Source organism: Adiantum capillus-veneris, chromosome 18 (assembly GCF_014529385.1).
Source record: "Adiantum capillus-veneris isolate H3 chromosome 18, ASM1452938v2, whole genome shotgun sequence".
Taxonomy (NCBI): Eukaryota; Viridiplantae; Streptophyta; class Polypodiopsida; order Polypodiales; family Pteridaceae; genus Adiantum; species Adiantum capillus-veneris.
The window spans coordinates 129,961,589-129,979,459 of record NC_140948.1 but is presented as its reverse complement, the minus strand read 5'-3'; the positions used below and the strand labels follow the sequence as shown (position 1 = coordinate 129,979,459).

General features: G+C 46.1%; 1 protein-coding gene and 1 pseudogene across 3 annotated transcripts in view; both read left to right on the top strand.

Moving 5' to 3' along the window:
- The window catches only part of LOC147436403 (nudix hydrolase 20, chloroplastic-like), a 209,396-nt gene that overhangs the window by 180,170 nt on the left and 11,355 nt on the right, over nucleotides 1-17,871 (top strand). The window lies entirely within an intron of this gene.
- On the top strand, nucleotides 14,294-15,793 carry LOC147436404 (uncharacterized; annotated as a pseudogene).

The window sequence follows — 17,871 nt, the reverse complement described above, 5'->3', positions numbered from 1 at the left end:
GTGAGAGTTGTTAGTCGATACATGTCGAATCCTGGCAAAGTGCATTAGGAAGCTGTCAAATGCATTCTTAGATATTTGAAAGTACACAATCAAAGTGTATTTGTTATGGCAAGAGTGACTTAAAGTTGCAGGGATATTGTGATGCAGACATGGCTGGTGACATGGATACCAAGAAATCTACTAGTGGATATGTATTTGCTATTGCTTGGTGGTGCAGTCTCTTGGTGTTCTAGGTTGCAAAAATTTGTGGCACTGAGTACTACTGAGGCTGAATACATTTCAGCCACAAAGGCTTCAAAGGAGGCCATTTGGTTGGGCAAACTTGCAAAAGAACTTGGGATGCCTGCTCATACACCAATGTTGCGATGTGATAGCCAAAGTGATGTCTATTTAGCCAAAAATGCCATGTTTCATGCGCATACCAAACACATAGATGTGCGGTACCACTTCATACGTCAGGTATTGGACGATGGTCTAGTCACCTTGACTAAAATCAATACATAGGATAACCCTGCAGATGTTCTCACCAAGAGTCTTGCTAAGGCTCAACATGAGCATTGCATTCAACTGGTGGGAGTTGGTTAACTTAAAGGCGTCATTTATGCCTTTAAGTGGGAGGTTGTTGGGTTAAACATAGATGTGCGGTACCACTTCATACGTCAGGTATTAGACGATGGTCTAGTTACCTTGATTAAAATCAATACACAGGATAACCGTGCAGATGTTCTCACCAAGAGTTTTGCTAAGGCTCAACATGAGCATTGTATACAGCTGGTGGGAGTTGGTTAACTTAAAGGCGTCATTTATGCCTTTAAGTGGAAGGTTGTTGGGTTAAAGGCCTAAATAACCGCTTTTTTGTACATTTTTATACTTTGTCCACATTGAACCTGGACACATTTTTTAAAGGTCACTTATAATAAAAGTGGGAAAGCCCAAAAACTCAATAAGTGAGTTTTCCCCAATCGTGCGAGCTCTCTCCCTCTCTTTGCTTTCGATTTGTAGCGCTTCTGCTCTCCTACACTCACGCTTGGCTACACCCAGCCCAGACCTGCACTCTTCACCTCGCGCATCTCCCGGTAGCCTCTCCTTCGCGCTTTTATATGTGACATAGTGTTCCATTTGTCAAAAAGTCAAAGCTCCTCGGGGTAAGCAGCAAGGCCTTTTGCGACCGCTGCCTATTCTCGAAGGGCCATTTCAGGACATTTCCATGGATTTTGTGACTAATCTTTCACCTAGTTTGCATTCAAGGAACACTCAATGTCTCATGATCGTTGATCGTTTCAGCAAGTTTTGCATGTTGATTCCTTATAAGGTCACAGTGACAGCACAAGATGTAGCACGTCTGTTCATTAAGCATTGGTGTCCCCTTTGTGGTTTGCCCCAAAGTTGATTGTGTTAGATAGGGATGTTAAGTTCACCTCTAATTTTTGGAAAGCACTTTACGAGAATTTCGGCACCGAGTTGAATTTCTCATCCACATTTTACCCATAGTCCGATGGTCAAACTGAGATCTACAATCAATTCGCTTTTGATGTTTTGAAACTTATGTGCATGATCAACAGTCTCATTGGGAGCCGTATCTCCCTTTAGTGAAATTCGATTTGAATGACTCATATTTCAGTGCCATTGGTAGAACTCCGTATAAGGCAGCATTTGGCTGTCAATTTCAGTCTTTGTTGACTCGATCGGTCAGTTAGTTGCATGGTGCCAATGCTGAAAGCCAGTCTTTGGATAAGATTACTGAGAGTATGAAGCTTCGGCTAAGCAAGGCTCAGAAGTCTTATTTTCGTCAGGCTAATAAGCATCGTCAGGATGTTACTATCAGGGAAGGGATTGGGTCTATCTTAGGATCATGAAGCAACGTCTCAAGCAAGTAGGAAAGAAGTGTCCAAAATTGTCTTTTCGTATGTATGGTCCTTTTTCAGTCATTAAAAAGATAAATGAGGTTTCTATGAAATTGCAATTGCCTAACTCATGGTCAATGCACAATGTTTTCCATGTTTCTTGGCTGAAGTTGTTTTAGGGGGACCCACCAAAGGTCATTTCCGAAGAAGAAGAACCTTAGATCATTGATGAAGCAGAAGTCATGGAATCGGAGCAGCTTTTGCTGCATCGGTTTCGCCATGGATCAAAGAAGCAAGCATGACAATACCATTTGAAGTTCAAAGATCGAGGAACCCACCAGGCAGTGTGGGTTGATGAAGCATTTTTCACAGATTACTCTGAGTTGTTGGCAGACTACAAAGAAGCCATGCAGCTCGGTACAAGTACCTCACCTTGAAAAGGGGGGATGTCACGTGCACATCTAACTCTATGTGTACGTGGACAAGTTGTTCCTACTTCTAGGGTTTAGGAAGCCTAGGAAGTGTTATGGCACCCTTGTGAGCGTGTGCGCAAGCTGTGCATGTCCAGGCACTTAGAGTAGTTGCATACCCTCTGATTGCACAACCTAAAGCATGAGCATGGTCACCCGTGTGAACCATTTTTTTTAATTGCATAGGAACCACCTCTTAGCACTTATTTTATAAGTGACTTTTCACTTATTAAATTAAAAAAGGTAAATCGTGGAGGTTGAGGGTTGGCTGCTCGACCCAGTAATTGGGGAGTACATAAGGAGGTCTAGTGCTTGAGAAATGGGCAGAAAGCGATCAGAGGACTCAAGAGCCCAAGTCAGCAGTGCGGCAAGGGAGTGTCATCCAGCGTTTTCTCAGTAGGCCCATCTGCGTTTTCAGCAAGGACAGAGCTTGGCCTGTCATTTTGGCGTTGAACCAGCCAGCGCTTCAATTCCCAGCCCTTGGACAATAGTGTTTTTGCCTTGGACAGCCAGCGTTTCCAACTCTCAGCCCGGGATAACAGCGCTCTCAGCCTTGGACAGCTTCAGCGTTTTCAAATTCAGTTCAGCCATAGCGATCAGTTTTTCAGCCCATCGGCGTTCAGTTCGGCAGCCGATCAGTAGCTCAGCCGGACCGGATTAGCCAGCGTCTTTGCAGATTGGTCCAGATCAGCCTCGCATCAGCATTTCAGATTTCAGTGTTCTCATCATCACCGTTGTCGCCGTCGTCTTCATCACCGTCGTCGTCGACATAGCCTCATTAGCATCATAGCATCCAGAAGCATGGTACCAGACCTTTGTGCAATCTAAAGCAAATATTCTACAGGCAATCGAAGGGGGGAACCCTTGGAGGGGGTTTGGAACCCCATTTGGTGTCATCTCTTTTCTCTCTCTCTAGCACTCTTTGCACACACATTCACAGTTGCATTCCACTCTCTTGTTTTGTTCATTGCACATTCTCTCACTAAGGCACGGAAGGCTCTTCCTTCCGCCAATTGAAAAGGAACCTTAAGCACCATTGAGCACTCACCCTGAGCCATACACCATCATTCACTTCCGCTTCACATTACATGTGTTTACCTAACTGAACACTCCCATCTATTTTTGGTAACTGTCTCATCACTGCCACACACACACACACACACACACACACACACACACACATTTTTGTGGTAAATACTTTTGAATTACTGGTGGGAAACCTCAAAATGTTGAAAACCCATATAATATATCATATGCGAGAAACGCCTTAGTTCATAGTGAACAGAGGCATAGTCAAAACACATTTGAGAAAAGAGCATACAATGATGGTTTAATGTCGTCTAGAGATAGATTGTAACATGTTGGTACACCCAAGTGAGAAATCAATGGCAACACACAACAGAAATTGCGACAATTGAACTTGAACAGATAGAGTGAGAGAAGAGGAGAGTCAACACAAAGCGACAGAGTTCCGCTTCAAGAAGCACTGGACCCAAAGACTGGCGTCCCTTTCAGTATTTCTTTCTTTTTTATGATCCCAAGGGTACAACGTCCGGGGGTGCTGCTCCTCCGTGATTGTTCCCAAGCTAATCTATTGGAGGGGACCCCAAGGCCTGGGTGCCCTAGTTGCTTTTCATCCTCCCCAAAAGCCAGGCCTCCAAAAGCTCACGCAAAAACTGCCAGGAGCCTCCGTATGGCCAGTGCCACATGGAAGTGCGATTCATGGTGGACTTTTCGTTGCTAGTCTCAGTGTCAACTTTTTTGTGTGGCCTTTTACTTTTGGTCCACCCTCTTTACTTGGCCAATAGGCCTATGCTACGTCATCACACTTGTGACACTCTCCATCTTGAAAGAAAAGTAACTTCCCTCGACTACGCTTGCAAAACAAACAAAGGACGAAAACTATCTTGGTAGTCATTGACTCTTATGTACCCATGCGTCGGACTACACACATCCAGCACTCACACAAAGATCACAATCACATCACATTCACATCAATATCCCCGTCAAGATGTAGCATGAGAATGATGATCACTGCAATTTATTTAGCAATCGCATTCAAATCTTTTCACAGTTGTCTCAATGAGCTAAATCTCGTTACTATCACATTCACATCACCCGTCGTGTGAAACCAAAAAAATGCTGCAGCATTTCATCTTTTCGACACATATTCAAACTATACACACATGAAAGAGCCCCATTGCAAGTTCATTTTAAGAATTCCCATTGTAATATAAATCGTTTCATAAATTCATTCCATAGAAGATTGTCAGCCTTGTCGGTAACCCAAAAATCTTATGACGAAATGAGTGACTTTATCTCAAAGGAGTGGAGTGGCTCCCCTCTTGTGTAGCATGCACCGCACCAGATTCAACGTGCTCGCTCTACGTGCACTTTAGGAATAGATGGTGCTAAACCAAAAGCCTCAAGGTACCGCTCTAGTAACCGAGGAGAATCTGCTAAGTCCTCCTCCACCCACTTTGCATCAAGAACCAGATAGTTGTTGAACTTGACCAAATATTGGCGGACCAGCTTACCCTTCACTTCCCTTTGTTCGTTAGGATGTGTTCTAGAACAAGAATCTCTTCTGTCACTTTCACTTTTGGCTGCTCCTTTGGCTCCCTGTCCTCTAGTTCCTCACCTTCGAAAGGTCTCAAGAGACACACATGAAAAGCATTGTGAATCTTCCAAGTATCTTGCAACTAGAGTAGAAGGATACATTGTAGTCTCTTGCTGAATCTAGAAGGGCCCTTAGTATCGCATACTAAGCTTTGGCTTCCTCTCTCGTAGGCATGCTTTCTCAAACCGAAGTAGTACCCAATCATTCTCCTTCAAGTGCAAGTCACGACAATGCTTGTCTGCTGCCTTCTTATGCCGTGCTCGAGACTTGTACAAAGCCTCCTTTACCTTGGCAAGGGAAATTTCCTGATCTTGTGAGAAATGATTTGTTTCAACAACCTTGTATTTGGTGCACAAAATCAGTGGAGCCTTTATGCCACGTGAAAAATCTCAAATGGTGCCTTCCTCGTAGATGTGCGAAGAGTTGTTGTAAGCAAACTCCAACAAAGGAAAATACCTCTGCCACTGAGTCTTGTTGGTAGAGATATAAGACGTCAACAAGTCCAAACCACTCAATTGCTATCTTTGATTGTCCATTTGTGTGTGAATGAAACGACGACGAGAATTAAAGTTGATTGTCCATACGCTCCCACACTGCTCTTTAAAATAAACTCGTAAATTTGGGGTGGGGTCTCTATGTGACACTATAGAAGTAGGCATGCCATGTAGTTTGAAAATCTACGAGAGAAATAATTTAGCCAAGTGGTTGGCTTTCACTGTCTTCTTTATTGGTATGAAGTGAGCGTGCTTGTTGAATGTGTCGATTATGATTCAAATACCATTATGCCCACTCTTGAGTCTTCGGAAGCTAAAAAATGAAGTTCATTGCTATACTGTTTCAAGGTTGGTCAAGAATAGGTAAAGGTTATAAGAGTCCTACCGATTTGCGCGTGCCAAACTTTACCTTTTGACACACCAAGCAAGTGTGCACAGACTCGTCCACGTCCTTCTTGAGCTGAGGCCAGTAGAAATACTTTTCCAATTCCTTTCAAGGTACCCTCGATGCCCCTATGCCGAACAAAAGGAGGAATGTGACCCTCCGATGGCACCTTTTGCCTATCCGCATGTCACTCACAACATGGATTTCCGCATCAAGTAACCTTCCTTGATAGTACATCTTGCAACTGTTTTCCTATTCTGTACCCTGTCAAAGATGTTTGCACCATAGTTACCCAGAACGCGGAACGGGAACAGCAACGGGATCCCCGCGGAACGGGGGAATGGCTAGGGGTCCGGAACGGGAACGTCGCGGAACGGGAGGTATAAAAAACACCCAAATAGTGCAATTTTTAGCTCCTTGTGTTTAAATACAAGGAGTATTAGAGTGCTTTGACTCTAATACTCACAAAAAACTCGTTTTGAAGACCATTCAACCTTGCTATGACTAGATGATGAGAGAGAGAGAGAGAGAGAGTGAGATGGAGAGGGAGAGATTTGAGAGAGTGGGAGGGAGAGGAAGAGAGCTTGAAGGCTTGAAGCCTTGAGCCTTGAGAGAGTGAGTCTTGAGAGGGAGAGATCTTGAGAGTGAGAGGGAGAGAGCTTGAGCCTTGAGGATTAGCTTGTGAAGAGAAAGGGGGAGGGGAGTGCATTTTATGAGTCCTTGAGGCCTTGCACACTTTCAAAAGAAGCCCAAACATTTACTTCAATTTTTTCAATTTTTGCCAAATTTGTTTGTAGCCGTTGGCCGTTCCAGGGGCATTCCGGAACGGTCCGGGGGCGTTTCGGAACGTTCCGGAACGGCCGTTCCGGTTTGCATTGGCCACCCGGAACGTCAGACATTCCGGGACGTTCCGGAACGTTCGGGAAGAGAACTGCCCCCCGGAACGCCGGAACGGAGGCTAGGGGGCGTTCCCCGGTAACTATGGTTTGCACAGTCAAGATCTGTAGCTCACATATTCTTCTTTCTCGTAACGTGAACAATCTAGAAATGGAATTGTGGCAAAATGTTTGCCCATATCATGTGCTTATCTGAAAGCTCTTTCAAGTCAAGAAATTTCTCAAACTCGGATGACCTGTATACATTGTGAAATCTTTGTTTTAAGTAAGTAATGCCCCCATTGATTCAGAGCGTGGATCAGTGCTAAAAGCTCTCTTGGAGATGTGTGCAACCCTCTAAAGTCTATAGAACATTCTACTCTTAAGGTATGACACGGCCGTCCTGCATTTATACCGCACCTAGACGGCTACCACAAGCATCATAGTAAACCTCAAGTTGTTTTTGTAAATCTGACAATGTCAAAACAAGACCAATTATCAACTTTTCTTTGAGCGTCTTGAATGCTGCAATTTTTGAGAGTCCCCAAGTGAACAAAACACCTTTTTGAGTTAGGGTATGCTGTTAAGTATAGAGTCTGATTTTCGCTTGTAATTTTTATTTTAGAAACGCACCTTTGGAAGGCCCCGGTTATTAGGAGAAGCCATCGTGCGTAAACCGCTCGTCGGAATATTCCTTTTCACCAGAACATCATGGCCAGGTAGCGGGCAAAAAGTGACCGAAAAATGGTCGATAAGGGTAGACACATGGCCGGTGGTTGAAATTCAATGGCCGTGGCCGGCGTTCAACGGCCGGTGGCTGACTTTTAGGTGGACTAAACTACACATGGGCGGCTACACATGGGTGCATCTATACATGGATGATTGCCTCTCTTCAGAGGGGGTAGCCCATAGAGGCTCCTTTGCATCTATAAAAGCATGCCTCTTCTACACATGAAAAGAGACTGAAGCAAGGAGATGGGAGAGAATTAAGTGGGACGGCCAGTAAGGGTTTCTAATCCCTTTGTAACTACTTCAAGTTTGAAGTGTAAAGCCAATAAGTGGCTTTTTTCTTTTGGACATAGCCCACACTTGGGTGAACCACGTACATCTTGTGTGTGCTCTCGCTCTCTCTTTCTCTCTTTTCTCTATTATCTCTTGTGTATGTTTCATCTTTCTTCATTAAGTACACCACTCTAATCGCTACTTAGTATTCATTAATCCAAACATATGCATAGGTGAAGCAATCTTTCCAAATTTTCTAATGAGCTGCCTGTAATACGATCTCAAACCTAAAAAGCTTCAAACTTCATGTACATTCTAAAGGTCTGGCCAATCGCGAATGGTGTCTAGACTCTATCTACCATCTGGATTGTGTCACAAGCTTGGACACCCAAGCGAGAAATCAATAGCAACACAAACAAAAACTGGAACAACTGAACTTGAATAGAGAGAGAAATAGAAGAGGAGATCAACATTCTGACTCATTTAGCCATCACATCCAGATCTCACCTATCTCTAGCAGATGTCTACAGGCACTAATTTCATCAGATCAAGCATCAGACAAAATGTTGCAGGCATTTCATCACATATACTCAGACAATACACACGTAAAAGAGCATATGTAGACAAGTTCGATTTGAGAAATTTTCAATTCATTGTACATCTTTTCATAAAGTCATTCCGCAAAATAGTGTTAGCCTGTCAATATCTGCTTCTTGCCCTCCTCCTCCTTGGAACACTCCTTCGTCGTTTGACTTGGACATTGGCTCGTGTGTTGGGTAAGTCAATGAGCGTGAATGCATGGAGAAATGGTCATTTGCGTGTTTCATGAATTTTTGAATGCTCTTGGACTTCTGTTTCAAGAAGTATCGTCGGGTCTCTTTAGGCAATCCGCAACAAAATCTCTCCACCGGCACATCCTCTCTATGCTTCCCAAAGTTGCATATGCTCTTGTTAGTCTAGTCTTTGCTCCTCTCGTGAAGGAGAACTTTGGACCAGTGAAGACCTCTCCCAGGTAAGTGTATGCATCTGTATACTCAACCTTCTGCTGACCATCGCCTGACCTAGTGTGTTGTGGTGTTGAACACCATAACTTTGGTCTTGCCAAGGTTCATTGACAAGCCACTATGATGCTAACACTAGCAAAAGTATGCAACACATTGGACCTGCCCCATGATTGTCTTGTGTAAAGCCAGGACTCCCCAAATCAGCTTTGTGGGTACTCCCATCTCCTATAGTCTTTGCATCAGTAGAGCTCTGGGAACTGTATCAAATTCTTTGCGAAAACTAAAGGTACAGTAAATCCTCCCACCATGTAATCTGCTTTCCTCAATAACAGCTCTCGAGTGTCAATATATGATCAAGAGTAGGAAAGCCCCTCCTAAAACCTGCCTAGCTTGATGCTCGAATGCCTGCTCTCTTTGCCCATCTACTCAGCCACTGCTCAAGAATGAATGCAATGTGCATACAACCTAGCTACTGTGTGCCCGATCATGATAATACGGTAATTCCCTGGTATCATGGGGTCTCCTGCCTTGAAGATAGGCACAATAGTAGACATGCTCCAAGTATCTAGAAAGCCCTCACGCATGGCTCGGTTGAACATTACTACAAGAAGCTCTCCAAGCATATCTCTAGCATGTATAAAGTGCTCCGCCATCAATTCATGATGATCATATGCTCTCATAGTCCTCATCCTGTCAATGGCTTTCTTCACCATCTCAGTAGTAAAGAAAGTGCATATCTGTGGGCATGGCTCCGGATAGTCGGGTAGAGATTGTTGTCCTAGAACTGTGTAAAGAGACGTTGCATATGCGCCCCAAATCTCAGTGGATGTGATAGCCGGTGGGGGGGGAATGCTCGTGAAAAAATCTTCATGCCTCTCGTGAGTCGTGTCTCATGATTATCTTGTACAACAACTCCTCTAATCGAGCAAGGTAAGTCCTCTTCTTCCGTCGCTCTAGGCCGTCAGAAGGCTATCTGGGATTGTCTATGAGTAATGGCTCCCATAAGCACCTCTCTCTGAAGTGTGGCTCTCATCTCTCTACACTTCTCATTATACCAAGTGTTGAGAGAGAGAGAGAGAGAGAGAGAGAGAGAGAGAGAGAGAGAGAGAGAGAGTTGACATGAAGTGGCGCAGTTCTGCTTCTATGATCACAAGGTACGATTGTTGTGGGCTCCCCACTGTGCAGGACTCCCAATTTCCACTTCAGAGAAGGAGGCCCCAGTTTACATGGGTCCCTAAGAACAGGGTGTCGTCTAAAGTTGCAAGCTCTAAAAAGCCCTATTTTTCAATTAGCGTAGCCAAAACTTGGTGCTAGCCCATCCTGCAAACATTCGTATGATACCACGTCATCAACCTTGCGTTTTACGGATTTGTATGCCACATCATAACTTGCTCACTTTTAGGGTTTTCAGGTTTGTCCATTTATTGGACCTAGCCCCTTTGGGTCATGCTATGTCAGCAACTTGTCTCATGTGTGCATTGCGCTTGAGCCTCGAGGATCTAGCCTGGCAATTTGTGAGCCTCTAGAAGGATGTGCATGATCGGGCAGTTTACAATTGCATACCATCACTTGCACAATATAGTCACTGAAGCATATAGTCATATGAACAGTCACTTAAGTCATTTATTAATAAGTGACTTTGACATGACATTTGTTAAGAGTCACTTGGCCTTTTACTTGAAGACAACAACATCCAGTATCCGCTGAACAAGTACCCACAGCACAAGCACCCACCAACGTTTCCATCACCATAACCTTCATCATCAACAGTAACCTCAGAACTCTCATTTTCAGCCTACGACATCAGATCAGCCCTAGCATTTTGCATCGGATTCAGTCCTAGCGTTTTGCATCAGATTCAGCCCTAGTGTTTTGATCACATTCAGCCCTAGTGTTTTGCATCACATTCAACGTTTTTTGCAACAGATCAGCTGGCGTTTTTGCATGAAGCATGATGCATTCAGCATCTAGCCATTGTATTAGCATTTGTGCAAGTAATTAAAGGAAGTACTTGCTCTGGCAATAGGGCAAGGGGCCCTTGAGGGTGGTTGGGACCCAACATGCGGTGTCCTCTCTCTCTCTCTCTCTCTCTCTCTCTCTCTCTCTCTCTCTCTCTCTCTCTCTCTCTCTCTCTCTCTCTTTGGGGCCGTGAGCAAATACGCCATCACACTAGAGCAGGTTTCGGGACTGCAGACCTTAGGGCAGTGCCCTCAGCTTTACAGGTTGTAGGTGCGGGGACAGCAGGCCCGTCCCACATTGGGGGACTGCTCTTGGGTTCCATGCTCCAGAAGAGGCGGGTCGCTTGAGGGGCTGGTTAATGCACACTCAGCAGCGAGCAGTGCTGCCTGCGGATACCTTACACAGGGGGTTGTGGGACTTATTGTTTACAGCCAGACAGAGGGGCAGCGAGAGGCTGTTCCTGATTATCAGAGGCGCCCATACAGGGCTGTGGCGCAGGTCTTCCTCACGAGTACTCGAGGGGGCAACAGGTCAAACATACAGGGAGCCTGCGGGGCTCTGGTAGATGCGAAATTGTTGCCGCGAGCTGACTCGGTAAGGGGCCGCGTGTTTGCTGGTTGCATAGGCCGCGAGTAAGTGAGCCCGATACATCTCTTACACAACAAAACATAGAAGCAATCTCCCCTGCACAGGACCCGGCACAGGACACGGAAGCCGTCAATGTCTCACCTGTTTGCAAGTCGCGTGCAAAGGCAACCTTCACAAACAAGCGGATGGCGCAGATGGAGAGGGAAATGGAGTGGAAAACAGAGATGGAAGGATGGTGGAAGGAGAAGGCCAACCTCCTTCAGATAGTCTTCAATGAAGGCGCACAATGGAAGAAGGAGAAAGAGAGTCTTAACGCAGAAATACAGACACTCAAAGAAGAAGTCTCAACCCTCAAACAGGAGAACCCAAACGCCGAGATACGGACACTCAAAAAAGAAGTCTCTACCCTTAATCAGGAGCTTGCGGATAGAGTAAGCAGTGGACTAGAGGAAGGTGAATTTCAGCCCTCGGTAATAGATGAAATCAAGGAAATCAAGGAACAGGTTAGGATGATCACAGAGGAAGAGAAACTGAGTGTGGCAAAGACATCTGCATGGGCAGAGATGATAACAAGGACATAGAAAAAGGCGGACGAGGCTGAAAAATGGATTGAGGTCGCCAAGAAAGGGAAGGGTCAAGAAACCCCTTGTACACCGACGCTTATCAACATGACCCTTCAAGAGGAACAAAGAAGGCGGATGCGAGCACATGTGAGAGTGACCGGTCTCAAGGACATAAACAATGTGGAGAAAGAGGTCACAAGCTTTACATCCATGATGGGGATGGAGAAGCCTTTGCACACAAAGGCATGGAGGGTAGGTAAGAAAACTGACGGCACGGGAGAGTCTTCAAAGGGGAGAGCTCTCATATTACGCTTCCCCTCGCTGGAAGAGAAGAAGGAATTCTTGAGGAAGAGGTCTACTCTCAAAAAAGACAAGTATTTTCTTGGGGGATGACCTGACTCTCTCACAGCTCGCACATATGAGAGGTAATGCCAGAGATTACAGCGGCAAGGGAGAAGGGAAAGATAGCCTTTTACAGAGATGGACGGGTGAGCGGCGCATTGCATGACGATGCGAGACCTATGGGACCACACTGAAAATGGCTACCTGGAATTGTAATGGGTCTATGAGGTTGGACATGGGTGCATTTGAGGACAATTTCAAAGACAAGGATATTGTATTCTTCTCAGAGACTCATTAAGCCCCTGGATAGGTAATGCCACATGTGATGGGATACAGATGGGAGACAGCTCACAGGACAAATGCGAGATCTGAGCATGGGAGTAGAGGTTCAGGAGGAGTAGCAGTGCTATTCAGAGAGGAACTACAACCATTACTGCATATTGTACGAAGAGATGATCATGCTAGATATATGTGGGTGAGACTGAGAGCTGACACATGTCGATTCCTATATATTGCCATATGTTACTTTCCTCCTAGTACATCCGTGTATGACATATGGGAGTTTTCTAGGGGATGGTGATATCATTCTCCTAGGGGACTTCAATGCCCGAACGGGCAACTTGCAGACAGTCTTCTACGACACTTCAGATGAGATGCTTAGAGAGCTGGATGTGGGTGAATTAGGAGATACCTCATGGAAATGACGACTACACATGGATTAGCCATACTTAATGGCTTACAACGATTTCCCGAAGCAGCCGGTTTCACATGCTTTCTCACAGACATGGGGCCAGTACAGTGGATTATGTTATGACACAACCGAGCTTTGTCCCCTGCATTCAGGATTTCACAGTGGGAGCCAGGCCAGTGGGCATAGCAGTAGATCATGCTCTCTTGACACTGTCCGTTAAATTTCAGTATAGTACAACCCAGACATCAGGAGGCAGGTCACACACCCGCTATACATTTACACCAGAGACTGATTTCGTTTATACAGAGGAGATCTGGGACCGTCTATTGGAAGGCACAGCTGTCACAAATGGTACAGGCCTCTCAGTGGAGGAGTGCACCACTCTACTGACTGAGACACTGCATGGGGCTGCATCAATGGCATACCCACACACTCAGCCGGGCAAGAGACGACATTATGGGAGCATGTCCCAGAATAGTTGGTATGATGAGGAGTGCAGAGAGATGAGAGCCCAGCTTCAGAGGGATCTTCTTTTAGGAGTCATCACCTACAGACAATCTTGGATTGCTTTCCGACGCCTTGTGCGACGGAAGAAGCGAGCTTACCTAGCTCAGATGGAGCGAGACTTATATTAGATGTTCTTGAGTAGGGACTCAGGAGAGGCATGGCGACTCTTCCATGAGCACTCCCCTCCCCCAGTGATTACTTCACCTGATGTGTGGGGCCAATATGCGACATCATTCTATACGGTTGCTGGACAGGAACCCCTTCCAGACCCTACCAAGCCTTGCCCAGCTACGAGCACTTTCTTTACACCTGAGATAGTACAAAGGGCCATCGACAGGATGAGGACCGGGAAGGCATATGATCATGATGGTCTAGTAGCGGAGCACTTTATACATGCAAGGGATATGCTGATGGAGGTTCTCGCAATGTTGTTCAATCGTGCCATGTGTGAGGGATTACCTGAGACTTGGAGGTTGTCTAATATTGTGCCCATCTTCAAGGCTGGTGACCCTACAGAGCCTAGGAACTACCGCACTATTATGGTTGGACACACATTGGCATGGTTGTAAGCATCTATTCTGGAGCAACACTTGAGTAATTGGGCAGAGGGCGAGGGTGTACGAGCAAAGGGTCAGGCCGGCTTCAGTAGGGGTTTCTCCACTCTTGATCATATTCTGACACTCAGGGCCATCATTGAGGAGGGCAGAGCACATGGGAGACGGATCTGTTGTAGCTTTGTGGATTTTCGCAAAGCATTTGACATGGTACCAACAGCTCGATTGATGCGCAGACTGCAGGAGATGGGGGTGCCCATAGAGGTGATTTGGGGGATTATGGCTTTGTACAGATCAGTGGTGGGACATGTACGCACTCCGGAAGGGGTATCTGATTTAGTTCACTCTACTATTGGAGTGAAACAGGGCTGCCATTGTCTCCTACTCTATTTGGTATGTATGTTGATGAGGTGTCCGATTACATTGACAGAGAGGGTGACAGGGGTGCCCAGCTGGCAGGGACGTGGATCCCATTGTTGCTATATGCTGATGATATTGTGCTGATATCTGACTCACCAGAAGGTATGCAACGACATTTGGATGCACTACGCAGTTTTGCAGAGGATAGTGGACTGTGTGTAAACCTATGTAAAACCAAGGTTATGGTGTTTAACACCACACCGAAATGGGTCAGGAGATCAGTACCTACTTTCAAATATGGTCAGGAGATTGTGGAGTATATAGATGCATACACTTACCTGGGGGTAGTCTTTACTGGGCCGAGATTTTCTTTGAGAAGAGCAGCAGAGACTAGACTAACTAGAGCAGTTGCGGCTCTGGGAGGAATGGAGAGGATGTGTTCGCAGGTTTAGTTCCAGGAACCTAGGACAAAGTTATGGCTCTTTGATACATTGGTTGCCTCTACTATGTTATATGGGGTGCATGTTTGGGGAACTTCTATAGGCTAGGATGGTTGGAGGCGTATGGAGAAGCCCCTGGTATCTATGATCTCTCGGCTGATTAGAGCCAAGGTTTCCGTACCGCATGATATCATTCGAGCGGAATTAGCTGCCCCCCCTATGGAGATTTAGGCGCTTACCAGATCAGTCTCCTTTGTACACGGTCTGTGGGATACTATCAGAGATAGATATGCCAGGGTGGCTCTAGAGTCCTCCAGACAATTAGCTCTTAATGGGGATACATCATGCTGGTATGCACAGATGGCATCATGGTTTTTGACACATGGTTTCACCATGGACAAGTTGCCTCCTTTTCAATACTCTCTACAGGCACCCTTGAAGTCTCTGACACGGGTAGAGATTAATAGACTCATTCGTCAGGGTCTGATCCAGCTGGACACGAGGAGGACATGGATAGAGCCGTTACAGGAGTTGGGCACGAAGATGGCTTTCTATAGAGAGCATCTTCTCCACCTCACGGGGGATGGGTTTGTGATTCGACCTAGCTATATGGACACGCATCTTTCACATGGTTTGCGTTGTGCCATTGGCCAGATACGCACGTCCTCACATCAGCTCAAGATTGAGACTGACAGATTCAGAGAGACACCAGCAGATAGCAAGATATGCCGCTTATGCCATCTAGAGCCAGAGACAGAAGTACATTACATATGTCATTCCACAGTGTACTATGAGATACGAGGCCGTTTTCATTGTCTATTCAGAGAAGGTTTTGGGCCTCTATCTAGGGTCATGAGTTATGAGGATCAAAGATGTGTTGGGCTATATCTACTTGAGTTACACAGGCATAGAGAAACTTTACTGAGGAGAGCTGAAGAGAGACATCCCCAGAGACGGATCACAGATTTCTTTACACTAGATATTGTACACCTAGAAGAACAGACAGAGGAGCAGCCAACGATGGAGAGGTCTACCCGCACTACTGGCATTCTCATAGAGCGAGCATTGGAGCTAGGGAGATCTAGACGACCCTGATGGAGAAGAGGAGCTACACAGTTTCGAAGGAGGCTACAACAAAGGATTCAAGCCATACGCTTTCGTCGTCCAGAGTACAGATGAAGATGGATCTCTACTCCCCTCCCATATTGTCTTCACATTGTACTGCTTAGTTTAGGATCCCGCAGTATTTATATTTTGTTATCCTAGTTTAATTTATTTTGTTAATCTGACTTTGTGTGAGATACACCGCATTGTAACTTTCTGGTCTCATAGGTCACTTTGACCTTTTGAAGACGATATTAACATTTCATCTCTCTCTCTCTCTCTCTCTCTCTCTCTCTCTCTCTCTCTCTCTCTCTCTCTCTCTCTCTCTCTCTCTCTCTCTCTCTCTCTCTCTCTCTCTCTCTCTCTCTCTCTCGCGTAAAGCAAGGGAGCTCAAAAAGATGCATGAAGCTCGTAAACAAGGGAAATGGGCAGCCTATCCTGGCGGTAAAGCCATCATTCAGGAGTTTCAAACTCCCAAGCCAACTCCCCCTCCACCTAACCCCCCTTAGGTTTTGTTTTTGTTTTTGTTCTTATCCTTTCCTTTTTCCTTTACCCTTGATGGACCACCCTCAGTCCCTAACTGATATGTATCTAACCTCCTCAAGAGAATTAAAGGACTCCTTTTTGCTGACGACCTGGTTCTACTTGCTGACTCTCCTCAAATCCTACAAACGAGCCTTGACAAGGTAAGTGAATGGGCAAAGACCTTGGGCATGACCTTTAGAATTGACAATATGTATGGTCATGGTGTTCCATGGAGACCTGCAGGATCTCTCCATAGGATCTTTATTCTGGGTGGTGAGATGGTTGCAGTGGGTGAAACGTACAAGTGCCTTGGCATCGACGTAGACTCGACCTTTTCCATTGAACGCATCGTCAAGGAGCGAGCGGACAAGGGGAGGAAAAGTCTATTCGCATGTCAGCACCTACGAGTGAACCGAGCTATCCCTATATGGTCTCGACTGACTATTTTTAAGGCGTGCATATATCCAGTGATTTGTTATGGCACGGAAATTATGGGGGCCCACGATCAGTGTCCTTCACTCTCTGCAACGCCTCGTCGCCACCGGGATGCGAATGTTACTCGGAAAGGGAGCAAGGTCAACCTCTTTAGGGACGGCAACTCTCCATTACGAGTTTAACATACCACCCGTACTTGCCTTTTGTGGGGGACAACGAGCAAGGGCTTTTGACAAGTACCGCTCGATTCATCTACTTGGATAGGCTCCTTGGTAAACAAGAAGCCTAATAACCAACCGTTCAAGAAGTGGACTTGGACGACAAGAACCCAGAATTGGATGAATAAGTATATCCCAGTGGTTGACTTTAGCTCAGTTCTCTACCACGCATGGGACAAGTGGGACGAGAGGCATTCGTGCCTGGCATTGGAGCCCTATAAGCAGGCCGGCTTTGAATAAACACGTGGATACCTGCTGCTGCAGCTCAATAGGAGCACTATAGTGAGGAGGAAGGAGGAGAGAATACTAGCTCTCGCGAGAGTAGGTGGGCTCAAACTGGCGGATAGCTACATGCACGGACACAGCATTTGCACGTTATGCTCCCAGTTAGGGGGTCGTTCGCTTTCTTGTTGATGAACTGTTCGGCGGTTGATGAATCTAGGGGGAGATGGCTGGACCGATTCAACTCCACCTTCAACGTAATCGACCCTTCGTTGGACCCTAAAGAAAGGACTGTTATCCTCCTTGGTGGGGAGGCTCGCGGGAAGCGGATGCCCTTCTGGGTACGTCGTGATCCGTACTCGAGGGAGGGAACCGCAGGGTACGTTCCTGTGGCGAAGTTCCTCGGTGAAGTTGTACCCCGGTACTTGGGTGCTCTGCATAGGCGGATGGGGGGAGATAATGCTCGCCTTCCTATGCTGTTATTTTGGATCCAATCCCTTCCGGGGAAAATGACGTAATTCTCCCCAAGCGAAGCCAGATGAGCTACAAGAGCGCCCAAGTGCCATTCCCCCCCCCCCCGGGGGGGGGGTCAACTTCACCTAAAAGGGGTTGGGAGGTGCAAACGGGAGACACCGCCAACCTCAGCGGACACCACCTGTGAGCCGACGC